The sequence below is a fragment of the Paroedura picta genome, chromosome 4, assembly GCF_049243985.1.
Source record: "Paroedura picta isolate Pp20150507F chromosome 4, Ppicta_v3.0, whole genome shotgun sequence".
In the NCBI taxonomy this organism is placed as follows: Eukaryota; Metazoa; Chordata; class Lepidosauria; order Squamata; family Gekkonidae; genus Paroedura; species Paroedura picta.
This window is the reverse complement of record NC_135372.1, coordinates 31,651,664-31,665,997: the sequence shown is the minus strand read 5'-3', so window position 1 is coordinate 31,665,997 and position 14,334 is coordinate 31,651,664. Positions and strand designations below refer to the sequence as shown.

The window sequence follows — 14,334 nt, the reverse complement described above, 5'->3', positions numbered from 1 at the left end:
GTTGAGAAAGCCTGGTGTACATAGCTGGGTACCACCCTGAGTAGGGGGCAGTATATAAATTTAACAATACACAAATAAAAACAAAAACTATCCACCCCCCATTTAAATCCCTAGCATAGACCCCCCCCCTCCAATCTGCACACACCTAGACAATAAGGCTAAGCTCTTTCCTCTTCTTGCAAAGCCATTTAATGAATATTAACAGAAAACTTTGGGTCTTGCCATACTCCGCTTCTGTGCATTGAAGCAGAAGGCTCAACTAGATGGACTAGTGTCAAGGAAGACATTAGATGTTGCAGCCAGAAGGCATTTGGGGACCACTAGAAGGAGCCAGTTAACGCCGTTGTCTTCCCCATAACAAGCTATGGATGCGAAAGCTGGACCCTGAAGAAGGAAGACAGGAGGAGAATAGATGCTTTCAGATTATGGTGTTGGAGACGAATGCTGCGAACACCATGGACAGCCAAAGTTACCCACAATACAATTTTAGAGAGGAGTAAGCCAACTATGTCATTAGAATGGAAGATATTATGGCTCAAGCTCACTTGCTTTGGACACATCATGCCATCAGACTCGCTAGAAAAATCATGAATGCTCGGCATGGTCAGCGGCAAAAGGAAACGTGGTCACCAAAAAATCCGCTGGCTGGCCACGATCAAAGCTGACACAGGGATGACCATGAACCAACTAAAAGAAGCAGTCATTGACAGAAACGTATGGCGAAAACTTTCCTATAGAATCGCCGAGGGTTGGACACGACTGAACGGATGACATCATCAGAAGGAGCCCGAGGCGTGAGGCATGAAGGCACGCCTGGTATCCAAAACAGTTCTGGGAGAAGCTGCCCCAGCGTGCATGAACCATGGAATCTACTCACCAAGAGCCACACAGCTGTTTGCAGTGGGAGGTGAATGGAACACGCCATATAGGGGCATTTGTGAAGGGGGGGGAACAATAATTATTCAAGCTGGCCCCATTCCTAGACTGCAGGTTGCAATTTCATAGCACAGTGAACAGCATGGCACTCTCTAACACTGTTTGGAGCGATGGATTGGCACATAGGGAAAGCAGCACTTCCAACAGAGCAATGTCCCAGCCACCGGCAGCATGCATGGAGGTCTCAGTGCCAAGCCCGTTCCACCTTGCAGTTCATGGATGAAAACTGAATTTCAGAACCAGTGGCAACCTTAAGGCTTCTTGGCACTGGATTATTGAAAGAGTTGTTGCGAACAGCTGACCTACACTGCCACTGACCTACACTGCCAGGTGCCAATAGACTTCTTCGTTTCAGGATGTGAAGGATCCTCCAAGATGATTTAGATGCAGCAATGGGGAAAAGACTGCCCTAAAATGGACCCCCAGACGCCTGCTAAGCTGGCATTTTTGCAAAGATGATTAGGGAAATTGATTTCTTAAACCAGACTAGATTGATGGACCATGCTATTTACACCTTTAAAAAGCTGATCAACGTATCCCAGGTTGAGTCTACTTTCCCCCCTGATCTACAGGGGAAGAATGCCCTGTGTTTGGTCCAGGAGTTATGAATATTGGAGATGTTCACATTATCATTCTAAACTGGATGTTATTCATTGCTGGACCAATTTCGAGTAAAGTGATACAGGGACATGGGTTTCATACCCCAAATTTCATTCTGTTAATGCAGGGTTTCTCAACCAGGGTTTTGTGAAACCTCTGTTTCTTGACAGCCCTGGAAGGGTTTCCTGAATGGGTGGGAGTTAATTAATTTTAATAAGAGCCTCTTGTGGCGCAGAATGGTAAGGCAGCAGACATGCAGTCTGAAGCTCTGACCATGAGGCTGGGAGTTCAATCCCAGCAGCCGGCTCAAGGTTGACTCAGCCTTCCATCCTTCCGAGGTCGGTAAAATGAGTACCCAGCTTGCTTGCTGGGGGGTAAACAGTAATGACTGGGGAAGGCACTGGCAAACCACCCCGTATTGAGTCTGCCATGAAAACGCTAGAGGGCGTCACCCCAAGGGTCAGACATAACCCAGTGCTTGCACAGAGAATACCTTTACCTTTACCTTTAATTAATTTTAATGTATTTTTAAAATTTGTTAAACACTTATCGGGTGCTATGAGCATATATGGCAGGGGTGGCCGAACTGTGGCTTTCCAGATGTCCATGGACTACAATTCCATTGCAAATGCTGGCAGGGGCTCCTGGGAATTGGAGTCCATGGACATCTGGAGGGCCGCAGTTTGACTACCCGTCTTAGAGGCTCCCTTCACAGCAGGCCTGAAGCGAAAGGGGGTGCAGAATCCTGAGGAAGATCAGCAATTGGCCCTGGGTGGGGGATATTCCACCAATAGGAGGCTTTGGAACCTTCAGCATTTTGTCAGGTTTTACGGTCACGATTCTATGTATATAGATTTTTTAAATCTTCTTAATAGGCACTTAATAATAAATATTTGTATTTCAATGTATTTTGCTGCTCAGTCTTCAAATGCCTGACTTGTGGTCCACCACAGAAAAAAGCCCAAGAACCAGGCTGGTTTAGTAGTTAAGAGTCGTGCCTTCTGATCCGAGTTAGATTGCCCGCTCCTCCACATGAGGCCATGGGCTTGTCACAGCCCTGATCGTGCTGTTCCCACAGAGCAATAATATCAGGACTCCCTCAGCCACACCAACCACACAGGTATCTGTTTGGGGAGAGGAAGGGAAGCTGATTGTAAGCCGCTTTGAGATACTTTCAGGTAGAGAAAAACAGGATGTAAAAACCGACTCCTCTTTAAAGACACGGGAGCTATCCATGGTACTGAGATTCTGCCCTCCTGTCCTTGTGAATCTACTTCACCCTTAAACCCGGAGCTTTAGCTGTTTCCTTAATTTGATCTCCATCCCCACCCCAAATAAAACTCCTCCAATTTTACCAAGAAAAGACTAAAGAAACTGAGACGGCTGTAAGCTGAGCACATTTAATTGGATGCATCGACCTCTCTGAAAAAAATCACTTCTCTGAAATAGATCTAAGAAAGAGTGGAGGTTTGGACAAAATTAGTTTTGTGATGCAAATAGGCTCAGTTTAGGCCCTTTATTTCAGTCGTGGTGTTTTGGGAAGCTGGATGAATAATCCGGGGTTCCTGCAGCACAGAATCCCAGAAGCTACGTCTGAAGACTCCTAACCAATCAACTATGTTTTTTTCTAACTGTTGCAGGCAAAAAAAAGATGTTTGTGAATGGAGTTAGCTAACCCACGGGCATCCCCCACCCTCGGGCAACGCATCAGCTTGGTGTGGACCTCCATATTCCAAGCAGTAAAGAGATGGCAGGAACTAATGAATCCTAGAGGAGATCAGCCCTGCCTGCTCCTTAGAAGGCCAGATCCTGAAGATGAAACTCAAATACTTTGGCCACCTCATGAGAAGGAAGGACTCCCTGGAGAAGAGCCTAATGCTGAGAGCGATTGAGGGCAAAAGAAGAAGGAGACGACAGAGAATGAGGTGGCTGGATGGAGTTACTGAAGCAGTAGGTGCAAACTTAAATGGACTCTGGGGAATGGTAAAGGACAGGAAGGCCTGGAGGATCATTATCCATGGGGTCCCGATGGGTCGGACACAACCTCTCAACTAACAACAACAACAACATTGCGTCTTGGAGAAAAAAAGAAAAGCCTTTTGTGTAAAATATAGTCTCTCCTTAATGGAAGGGATGGGAACTGGGGAAGTTAGAGCATCAAAGCAAATAAATCAGAGCTACACCTTTAGTGGGAAATCATTCAACACACCACAATTGCAGCATCTCCAGAGGCCCCACATCCTGTTCTCTTAGCTGCATGGGAGTTCAGAAAGTGGCAGCCAATAGCTCGTAACACACGTGTGGAGCTAGATTCCGTCAGGCGGATTAAGGTTTCTAAATGGGTGAGGGTGGAAGAGATTATGGAAAATGTTAGATCAGACTTACTTAAGCTTGATTTTTTTGGGGGGGGGCATGGCCCTTTGAGGCATTCTTCTCAGGTTCCAGGGGCCCCTATGGTAGCCTTGCTGCTTGTACAATGAGCTACTGGGATGGCCAAACTGCGGGTCTCCAGCTGTCCATGGACTACAGTTCCCATGAGCCTCTGTCAACAGCATGATGATGTGGGCTTGTGGGAATTGTTGTCCATGGGAACTGGATTGCATGGGATTGGGCTCATGGGAATTGCAGTCTGTGGACAATCCTCAGTAGAGTTCAATTTTTTCTAAATCCATAGAAGGGTGCGATTCCATTTAGGATTGCACTGATGTAGAGGTAGATTTGTCACAGAAATAAGAGCCGCACCAATTAATATACTGTTGAGTTCCTTTAAAATGACTTCCCTGGCCTCCACACGGCCGTACGATCCCCTATAGCTTTTTCTTGAATTGCTTGATCTTTTGGCTTTGCAGATATTTCTCTCTATTCCGTCAGCTTCATGCTTCTGGCAAAATTGGGATCTGGCCCACAAATTCCTCCACTGTTTAAAATGGGTTAGGCTTAAGAAGAACATGGTTCTTGGTTGTCAAGCGAGACTGAATTACAGCCGAACAAGTAAATTGTTTTTTTCCAGAACTGCTTATTCTGCACCATAGGATCATTGTTTCTCTGGTTTATCAAGCATTAGTGAAATAGGCAACATCCATCAATAGCTACCATACTATCAAGGAGCTATTTAATGAAAAGTTGTCCATAACGAAGAAGAGCTGGCTTTTATACCCCGCTTTTCACTACCTGAAGGAGTTCCAAAGTGGCTTACAAACGCCTTTCACTTCCTCTCCCCACAACAGACACCCTGTGAGTTAAGTTGGGCTGAGAGAGCTCTAAGAAAACTGCTCTGTGAGAACAGCCCTAAGAGAACTGGGACTGGCCCAAGGTCACCCATCTGGCTGCATGGGGAGGAGGGGTGGGGACTCAAACAGGCTTCTGCTCTTTAACCGTTTCACCACACTGGCTCTCCAGCTGCAAACCATTGCTATAGCACAACAACAACACTGTTCATCTCTCTATTACAAGGATACAATGCTGTTTCTGTTGGCTGCAGAGGAGAGGACACGCAGTAATGGGTTTAAACTTCAAGTACAACGATATAGGCTAGATATCAGGAAAAAAAATTCACAGTCAGAGTAGTTCAGCAGTGGAATAGGCTGCCTAAGGAGGTGGTGAGCTCCCCCTCCCTGGCAGTCTTCAAGAAAAGGTTGGATACACACTTTTCTTGGATGCTTTAGGATGCTTAGGGCTGATCCTGCGTTGAGCAGGGGGTTGGACTAGATGGCCTGTATGGCCCCTTCCAACTCTATGATTCTATGATTCTATGATTCTATGATTCTATGATTCTATGATTCTATGATTCTATGATTCTATGATTCTATGATTCTATGAAAGGAAGGTTGTCCTCGATGCCAATAAAAGAAAGGCTGCCCTCGATGTCATTGATTCATGCTAGATTTGACTTGACAATGCCTGAACAATCGACTCAGGTTGACCATTCTATATTTAACCATCAGGGCTACAGCCTTCCTTTTTCTTCTCTTTCTGCTATGAATGCATCCAACCCTCTGAAACAAAGGTCTAGTCTACACCGACAAAAGACATCCTAGGAAAACAGCCCTTGGGCTGTAGTCACTTCAGGCTGTAAGCATATAAAACAGTGCAGGCTCCCATGCAATGAGGTATCCGTGAGGTGGCTACTTTACGCAGAGTCCCTTCCTGAAGCAGTCTACCAAGGTCAGTATTAGCAGCATCTCTCTAGGATTTCGGGTAGATGTCTTTCACACTACCTCCTTCTGGTTTCATTGAACTGGAGATACCAGGGATCGAACCCAGGACCTTCTGCCTGCAAGCAGAGGCTCCAGTGCAAAGCCATCGTCCCACCCCCACCCATAGAGGAAGGGAATCTTGGGAACCTCTCTGCCAGCTGTGTGAAATCTGGGGTTTTCCAAATGGTGGCTGGGAAGAACCCTGTGTCTGCTATTTCTGGCTCCAAGTAAAGGAGGGGGAGTTGAATTTTTCAAAAGTCTACTTTCACTTGGGATGGCAATCCATCCCCTCCCCAAGTGGCCAATGACAGGCCTGGAATGGGTCGGAAGGGGAGGATCCCCAGCCATTTAAACCTTTGCCAGCCAAGACTCCTGTCTTCCGGGAGTGTGGAACGGAGGCATGGCCAGATGACACCACTTTCTGGTATCTCGAAGCCTGAACAATATTGCAGCGGTACCTCCATGGTCAAAAGGCTGGTCTATTTGAACTGGCAGTGACTTTCTGGGGTCTCAGGATACCTTTCTCATTAGCTGTGATCTGACCCTTACTGGAGATGCTGGAGATAGAACCTGGGACTTTCTGCATGCCATGCAGATGCTCTACCAGTGAGCCACAGCCCCTCTTTTTAACATTCTCTCTACCATACAAGTGGGTAGCTGTGTTGGTCTGAAGTAGCACAGCAAAATTTAAGTCCAATGGCACCTTTAAGACCAACAATTGCCAACTTTGTTGGTCTTAAAGGTGCTAAAGGTAAAGGTATCCCCTGTGCAAGCACCGGGTCATGTCTGACCCTTGGGGTGACGCCCTCCAGCGTTTTCATGGCAGACTCAATACGGGGTGGTTTGCCAGTGCCTTCCCCAGTCATTACCGTTTACCCCCCAGCAGGCTGGGTACTCATTTTACCGACCTCGGAAGGATGGAAGGCTGAGTCAACCTTGAGCCGGCTGCTGGGATCGAACTCCCAGCCTCATAGGCAGAGCTTTCAGACTGCATGTCTGCTGCCTTACCACTCTGCGCCACAAGAGGCTCTACCAGTGCTATTGGACTCAAATTCCCTCTAAGGTCTACTCTCCTATATCCAAATAGTTATTTTTTAAATAAATAACTAAACATACAGGGGAATATGCAATTCCTCCAGCCAGAATGGCTCAGGGTGTAGACTAGCACTTCCCCACCAGGGCTGAATCTACACGGAGCTTTTATTCCAATCCCAGGTTGATTCAGTCCCTGCCGTCTACACTGAATGTGATTTCCATTTTGATTTTGGGCGATTTAAATTTTTCATCTGCAACAAGCAGGATTGATCCAAGTGACCATAACTTTCCCCTATGATATCCTGGAGTCAGATATAACCATCTATTTTTTCTATTTGAAAAATCGGCATGAGTAAAGGGGCAGCTCTCTGCTTTTCCCCAAACTAACTTGCTGCTCATCCTCCAACGTTGTACAAAAACCCTGATTGGCCAGGGAGTCAGTTCAAAGGCTTCCTGGTTTTAAAACGTTCCTCTGAGATTTATTTTTTCTCTTTGTTTCCCTCTGGAATCTGTTTTTAAGTGACTGTGCTCCAGAACCAGCAGAGATTTGCCTCGTTCTCTGAGAGGCTGCTCCTGCTGGCTGGCTGGCTGACTGCTCAACTCCCTCCCCCCCCCCCACTCGTTAGAGAAAGAGCCTTGTGCTTCACTAGGCTTCTCACCAGCAGTCAAAAGAGGAGAAATAAAACCCTCCCCCCCCTCTCATCTCCCCGAATCAAGTGCAGACCACTTTTTGTCTCAAGTCGGGGGAAAGGAACGAGGAAGACCCGGGTTCAAATCGATCTGAATTCAACAGGATTGACAATGGAATAAACAAAGTAAGTGCAGATCCAGCCCAGCTCTCAGGTTAGGAAACAAAAAACACAGATGATACGGCTACAAGAGGGGAAATGTTTTCTACTATTCAGTCAGCTAAGAATATGAACAGATGCAGAACTCGCAGGGAACCAGTTTGTTCTCCCTCGAAGTAATCCCCATTCGAAGACCAAAAAAGAAGCAAACCAAGGCACCTAACAAACTGCTCCCCCCCCTCCTGCCCATGCCACATCAAAGCTGAAAAGAAAGCCAAGAACAAGAAGTTGAGGACTTGGAGTCTGTCACACAACACATAAGTGAGGACATGCTTAAAAAGAAGACAAAATCCATTGAGCAGTTTCATCCTGTCCGCTTTCGGTGAAGTATTGGGTTGGTTGTTACAGTCATTGACCAAATCGATGTCCTTGCTTCGTAAATGTTCACCTGCTTTCCAGAGCATAGTTTGGAAGCCTTGTTTTGCTTATTGCAGCCAGATTGGAGAAGAACACAATTCCTCCCCCTCTAACTCAGGCTTTCTCAACCAGGGTTTCAATAAACCCTGGCGTTTCTTGATGGCCCTGGGAGAGTTTCCCGAGTGGGTGGGAGTTAATTAATTTATATATTTTTAAAATTGATTAAATGTTTATCACGTCAACCTGTCTCCCCCCCTTCCCAAATGGCCAGTGATGGGCCTGGAGGGGGTGGGAAGGGGAGGGGCCCCAGGTGGGCGTGTCCACAGCTCTGCTTCCCAACCATATTCTGCACGATTGAGCCACATCTGGGGTTTCTGGAAGCCTGAAGTCTGTTTCAGGGGGTTCTCAATGGTAAAAACGTCAAGAAAGGCTGCTCCAGCTATTCAATCCTTGACATTTTTTTTACCAGGTTTATCCTAATTGCCAAGAAATATGCTGAGGGAACAGTGAAAGGTTGTTTTGCTTTTTTGTTTTTTAAAAATCCATCGAAACAAGTAAGGACAATCTGCATGTGAAAGATCCCTTCTGGAAATAATGAGGTAGTGACCTTACACAAAGTAACAAACCCTCTTCCACCCCCAAATCCCCCTCCCCAAACCAAACCAGGCAGAATCGATGGCTTTGCGCTCCTTGGCCAAATTTTAAGAGCTGCTCTCCCTTGCCAAGTCCTTAGGAAAGCAAGTCAGGTGCTAATTAAAGAGCCCAGGCAAACCAATTGCAGAATGAGGAAGTGATTAAGAGGCAGCTTTCCCGTGGAGCGGGCAAATCAAGAGGGGATGAGAGGCTGGCTAGCAAAGTGAACTTTGAGCAATAACATAAGCCAGACTTAGAACATGCTGGATGAAGGATTGAGTGCACCATCTCCCGAGATGTCAAGGAGCTGCCAGCAGCCATCCTTCTGGAACGCCAGAAATGTCCTAGGCCAGCCTTTCTCAACGTTTTTACCATTGAGAAACCCCCGGAAAATTCTTCAGGCATTGAGAAACCCTGGAAGCAGCACCATCGTGCAGAATGTAGTTGGGAAGCAGAGTTGTGTACGTGCCCATCCAAGGCTCCTCCCCTTCCCACCCACCCCAGGCCCATTATTGGCCATTTTGGGAGGGGAGGGCCGGTTGACATGACCATATGTGGTCCTATCACCCAATAAATGTTTAACACATTTTTAAAAATTATTAAAATTAATTAACTTCCATTCATTCAAGAAACCCTTCTAGAGCGGTCAAGAAACCCCAAGATTTTACGAAACCCTGGTGGAGAAAGCCTGTCTTAGGCTAAAGCAAACTATCTGACTAAGCCAGTATCTGTCTGTTCTAGACGCTCTGCAATGCAGCCCGGCCACCTGCAATTTCTTTCATCGGAGAAGCCAGGGACCGCATCCAAGACCCCTTCTGCATGCCCTGGATGGTGATGACCCAATTATCTACACTCCCACCACAGCTGGTCATACTATTAAGTAGCCATGAGACAGCCCAACTTCCATTTGAATTTTCTGCCCTGTTGGGCCCCAAAGTCTCTTTTGCTGTCTCCTGGTGAGTAGCTAGCGTGGTGTAGAGAGCCACTTTGGTGCAGTGGTTAAGAGCAGTGGCTTCTAATCTGGAAAACCAGGTTTGACTCCCCACACCTCCTCCACAAGCAGCCAACTGGGAGATGCTGGGCCAATCCCAGTCCTCTCAGAGCTCTCTCAGCCTCACCTCCCTCACCGGGTGTCTGTTGTGGAGAGAGGAAGGGAAAGCAATTGGAAGCCGCTTAGAGACTCCTTTGGGTAGAGAAAAGTGGGGTACAAAAACCAGGTTCTCCTCCTCCTCCTTCTCAGGCCTTCAGGGATGTCCAGGGCTGCACAATTCTCAAAAGTTCCAAGTGGGGGGTTTACGAAGCAGTTGCTTGTGTAAGTTTCAGGAAAAGTTATATGAGATTCAAAATGTTTTGGAGCGATGAGGGGTACCTTTTGGACTGCCGGGAGTGGGGGGCAGAGTACTCTAATTTGTTTGTCGGCGGGTGCCAAACTTCCATTGCCAGTTTGAACCATTTGTTTTCCTACTTCAGCAGTTATTGTTTTATTCCCCTCTCCATACAGTGCCCAGTATGGTAAATAGTATCTTATTAACTTTGATATCTTCTTTAACATTCACATGTAATAATCTTTTATTCATTTGTGATATTTTAATCTTACCTATTTTTATTGCTTGTTAAATAACTTTACTGCTCTCAGTCCTTGTAGCAAAATTATGTACATGAGTCAAATGACTGAGTAAACTAACTTAGCGGTTGCCAGCCCCCCCACCTGGCTGACCCCACTCCTTTCTTTTCCTTTCCGCTCCCCTTCTTTTTTAACTCATTTGCTAGGCCCACAGATTTGGATCCATCTGTAAATAATAATTTTTAATTTATATTCTGCCCTTCCAAATGCTCAGGGCGGGTAACAGCATTAAAAAATGCACAAAAATTAAAATTTTAAAACGCTCCGGATTGCTCTAACACATACCCCGACTAAAATCCCAAAAGGGGGGGGGAGGAGTTGGGCAGGAGCTGACTTACCCTCTCTTCTCCCTCCTCCCCAAAGGTTTTACATGTTTTATTACCGTGGATGCTTTAAACCGCCCATTGTATTGTGTATGTTTTAATCCAAATGATTTTTGTGAATGGCCCTGAGCCCATTGGTTGGGAAGAGCGGTATATAAGCCTAATAAATAATTATAATAATACTCTCCAGCACATGGGCCTGAGTGGCGCATCGTGCTGTGCAGTAATGAGCAGGAAAGCAGGCATCACCCAGCAGCGAGGGTCTCACGTGTATTCATGCACAGCGTTGTGTACAGATATAGGCATTTACACATTACATGCCTGGAAAGCATGACATTTAAAGGAGAGATGTAGCATTAAATGGCAGGATATCTCCCTGGCTTCGCAGCTTGAAAAAGGCATTACGAGAAAGAAAAACAGGGGGGGAACTTTTTTCTACTGTACTTTGATTGGCACTACACTTTGAGTTGGGGAGGGGCTGTGGCTAAGCGGCAGAGCATCTGCTTAGCACGCAGAAGGTCCCAGGTTCAATCCCCAGCATCTCCGGGTTAAAAAGATCCGGCAACTAGGGGTGATATAAAAGATAAGCCTGGGGTACTGCTGTATGTCTCAGCAGACAATACTGACTCCAATGAACCAGGGATCTGGTTCAGGGTATGGCAGCTTTACAGATTCACAGCTGCCATGGACAAGACAGCATTAATCCAAAAGCCAGTCTTGGATTGAGAGTTGTCATTTGCCAGCCCTGCTTTGGATGATCCTGAAGTCTGGCCAAACGGTGGCTCTCCAGATGTCCACGGACTATAATTCCCATGAGCCCACAGGCCCACCCCTGGCCTGTGGCAACAACCTTATTGATTATGCTGAGAAGACAGGCAGTAAGAATGACACAGGTCAGGGACTAGCATAAACTTCTTAGATCTCCTTCTGCCACGTGATTCAATAAGGCTTAGTGACATTCCAAAACAGCCACTGCTACTACTTCTTCTTTTGTGGTTGTGCTGCAGAATCAAACCTTGCGGGACAGTCCTCTCTAAAGACAGAGTAGACCGTACAAATCCAACCTTAATGTCTGATACATTTCCCCAAATCAGTAGTCTCAAAGGGGCCTCTCCCCCTCCCTCTTAGGAGAGCGCGTGGTTTAAGAATGCCCTAAGTTGTCTGAGAAGCCCTCCCCTCAGAGCCCCGATGAATAAACACCCCAAACAGCTCAATGAAACAAGCCGATGTCAGATTCCAACCCTGACAAAGCAGGAACCAAATCCATCGGGCAGCGGGGGAGTAATAAGAATCCAACCTATCTGTCTGTACTTTAAAAGGAGGGGGAAGAAAACATTAGAATGCAAGCTAGGGTATCAGAAGTCAAGGACAGCAACTGGCTCTTTCGTTCAGTCATCTTCCATCATTCCGGCTCGGTTCGCCCAAGCTCACTTTTCAAGGATCCACCTTAAATAACTAAGTAACCTCCCAACGGACGGAGGCCACCTTAAATGAAACTTTTAGAACACAACAAGCCTTAGTAGGGAATAGAATCATCCTGCCCAAAGTTCTTTAAAATCCCCCACTCCCCCTCCCAGCTTTAAATCACTCCCAGAAAAGGGCCCAGTCAAGCATCTGTAAAAGGAGGCTCGAAAACCACCACCCTCCCCCCAAAAGATACACCTAGAAGCCCTCCAATGGCACAGAAGGAACAGGAGAAACTCTCCAGCAAACTCAGGGAACGATTGCAACCATTTCCTCGTTTCTGAGCCGGCCGCCAAATGCCGCCTGCTTTCATTTAAGGTTTGCATAAAGCCATTACACAGCTTTCCCCAGCGCTTGAACTGACAGAAAGAAACAATCGCACCAAGCTATGGGTGTGAGTAATTCAGCTGAGACTAAAAATGTGTTCCCAAGGGGGGGGGGGAGAGAAGCAGAATACAAGCAAATCCCTGCCAGAGGGATAATTTCCTTCCTTCCACTAACTATTTTTTTTTAAAAGGAAGCATAGGAAACCTTGAAACCATCCTCCCCTTCCCAACAGGTTGCAGCATTACACTGAAATCAGCTCTGTCTAAGGTTCCTTCCTTCTCTCCTAGGTAGAAAAGCAAAAATGCCAGAGAGAGAGAGAGAAAGAATTAAAATGCATTCTCTACTTTTAGAAATCTAGCCTTTTCCCCTAAGACGGCCATCGCTTCGAACAGGGGAATGGGGTAGCTAAAATAAGCACTTACCTTGAATAACGTGCCTGGCTTCCTAGAACTGGGCTGCAATGTTATTCCAGAGATATTATTTGGAATGGAAAGAGAAAAAGAAGAGCAAAAGAGGGAGGAGAGAAAGAAGGGGAGAAGAGGTGGGGACAATAGAGAGGGCTTGGGGAAGGAGAGGAAAGGAGGGGGGAAAGGAGGAGGTAGGAAGGGGCAAAAGGAGAAAAATAAAAAAAAATAAAAAAAAGAGAAGAGACAGTAAAAATCTGTCTCCTGCCCACACAATGGGAAAGAAATTTCTGACAAGCAAAGAGGTGGGGAGGGAGAGAGAGAGAAAACTCTCACACATACCAGAAGGGGCAGACAGGGAAGTAACGCAACAGAACAGGGGAATCAAAGAAAATCCAAACAGTAAGAGAAATTGTCCAGGGACAAGTCACACAAGAGATGGGGGTGGCTCCCCTCCATGCCATTTTACATCATCAGAGAGGTCAAGGACCCTGCCTCTGGATATTGAGGTCAGCCGGCTTGTTTGGAGTTTGGTGACCTGCAAACTCACTTCTTGGTGGATCCGACAAGGTGGAACGGAGGAGCAGCCGTGCAAAGGGCCAGTTCACACCGGAGCCCTCTCCCAAAGATGGAAACGGTGGCATTTAAACCTCTGTTCTGTGGCCGTAAGCAACCAAAAAGAGACTTTTTGCTCTGAGACAAGGCAAGCTCTGGCTGTCTCTCTTCCCGAGAGCTCACCGCGATGAATGGGCACATAACCACCCGCATAACCACGTTGCTACCTGCGTAGAGGTGGATATTTCTGTTGCAAGAGAGAAAACAGAGGCTTTCTCAAACCTACATTTCCCTCTTTCAGCCTTCTGGCCAACCCCAGGCTTTGCCTGTCATTGAGGAAACACACCTGTAGCTTCCCCCGAATGCCCGGAAGAACCCTCAAGAGTAATATTCAGTGCCTTTTGGTGTTTTTAACTTTCTTTAATAATAAAGAGCATGTATTTTCATATATTATAATATTTCAACGTCTTCTATATAAAATACTTTCAATATCTGGCTGCAAGTTTATTTAAGCTTCTTGGTTCTTTCAGTCGGTGTTGTTTAGATTAAGCATTTTCTCTACTTTTTTCTCGGCTGCTAATTTGATCATAATGTATTGATGATTTCATCTTTCTTGGCTCTTGGCTCTATGATCACTCAAAGTGCTGGATGCAGCCGTGAAATCAAACAGCAAATAACGCTGGGCCAGAATGCAATGTTAGGCATGAACCGAATATGGAAAAATAGAGATATCAGCCTTAATACAAAGTGCCAGTTAGTCAATGCCGTGGTCTTCCCCATAACAACCTATGGATGCGAAATCTGGACCCTGAAGAAGGAAGACAGGAGGAGAAGAGATGCTTTCGAATGATGGTGTTGAAGATGAATGCTGCGAATACCATGGACAGCCAAAGTTACCAACAAGACAGTTTTAGAGAGGAGCAAACCCACTGTGTCATTAGAAGGCAAGATATTACAGCTAAAGCTTACTTACTTTGGACACGTCTGATCAAACTCGCTAGAAAAATCATGAATGCTTGGCATGGTCAGCGG

General features: G+C 46.2%; 1 protein-coding gene across 6 annotated transcripts in view; it reads right to left on the bottom strand.

Annotated features, from left to right (window-relative positions):
* The window catches only part of CACNA1E (calcium voltage-gated channel subunit alpha1 E), a 584,956-nt gene extending 571,944 nt beyond the window's left edge, over nucleotides 1-13,012 (bottom strand). For 3 of the 6 annotated variants that reach the window (XM_077332231.1, XM_077332234.1, XM_077332233.1), the window contains exon 1: nucleotides 12,766-13,010. The gene's annotated coding sequence lies outside the window, so the exon portion shown is untranslated. Of the gene's footprint in view, nucleotides 1-12,765 lie in introns of all 6 variants that reach the window. The other 3 variants (XM_077332232.1, XM_077332235.1, XM_077332237.1) reach the window with 2 other exon arrangements.
* Nucleotides 13,013-14,334: the final 1,322 nt, after the last annotated feature.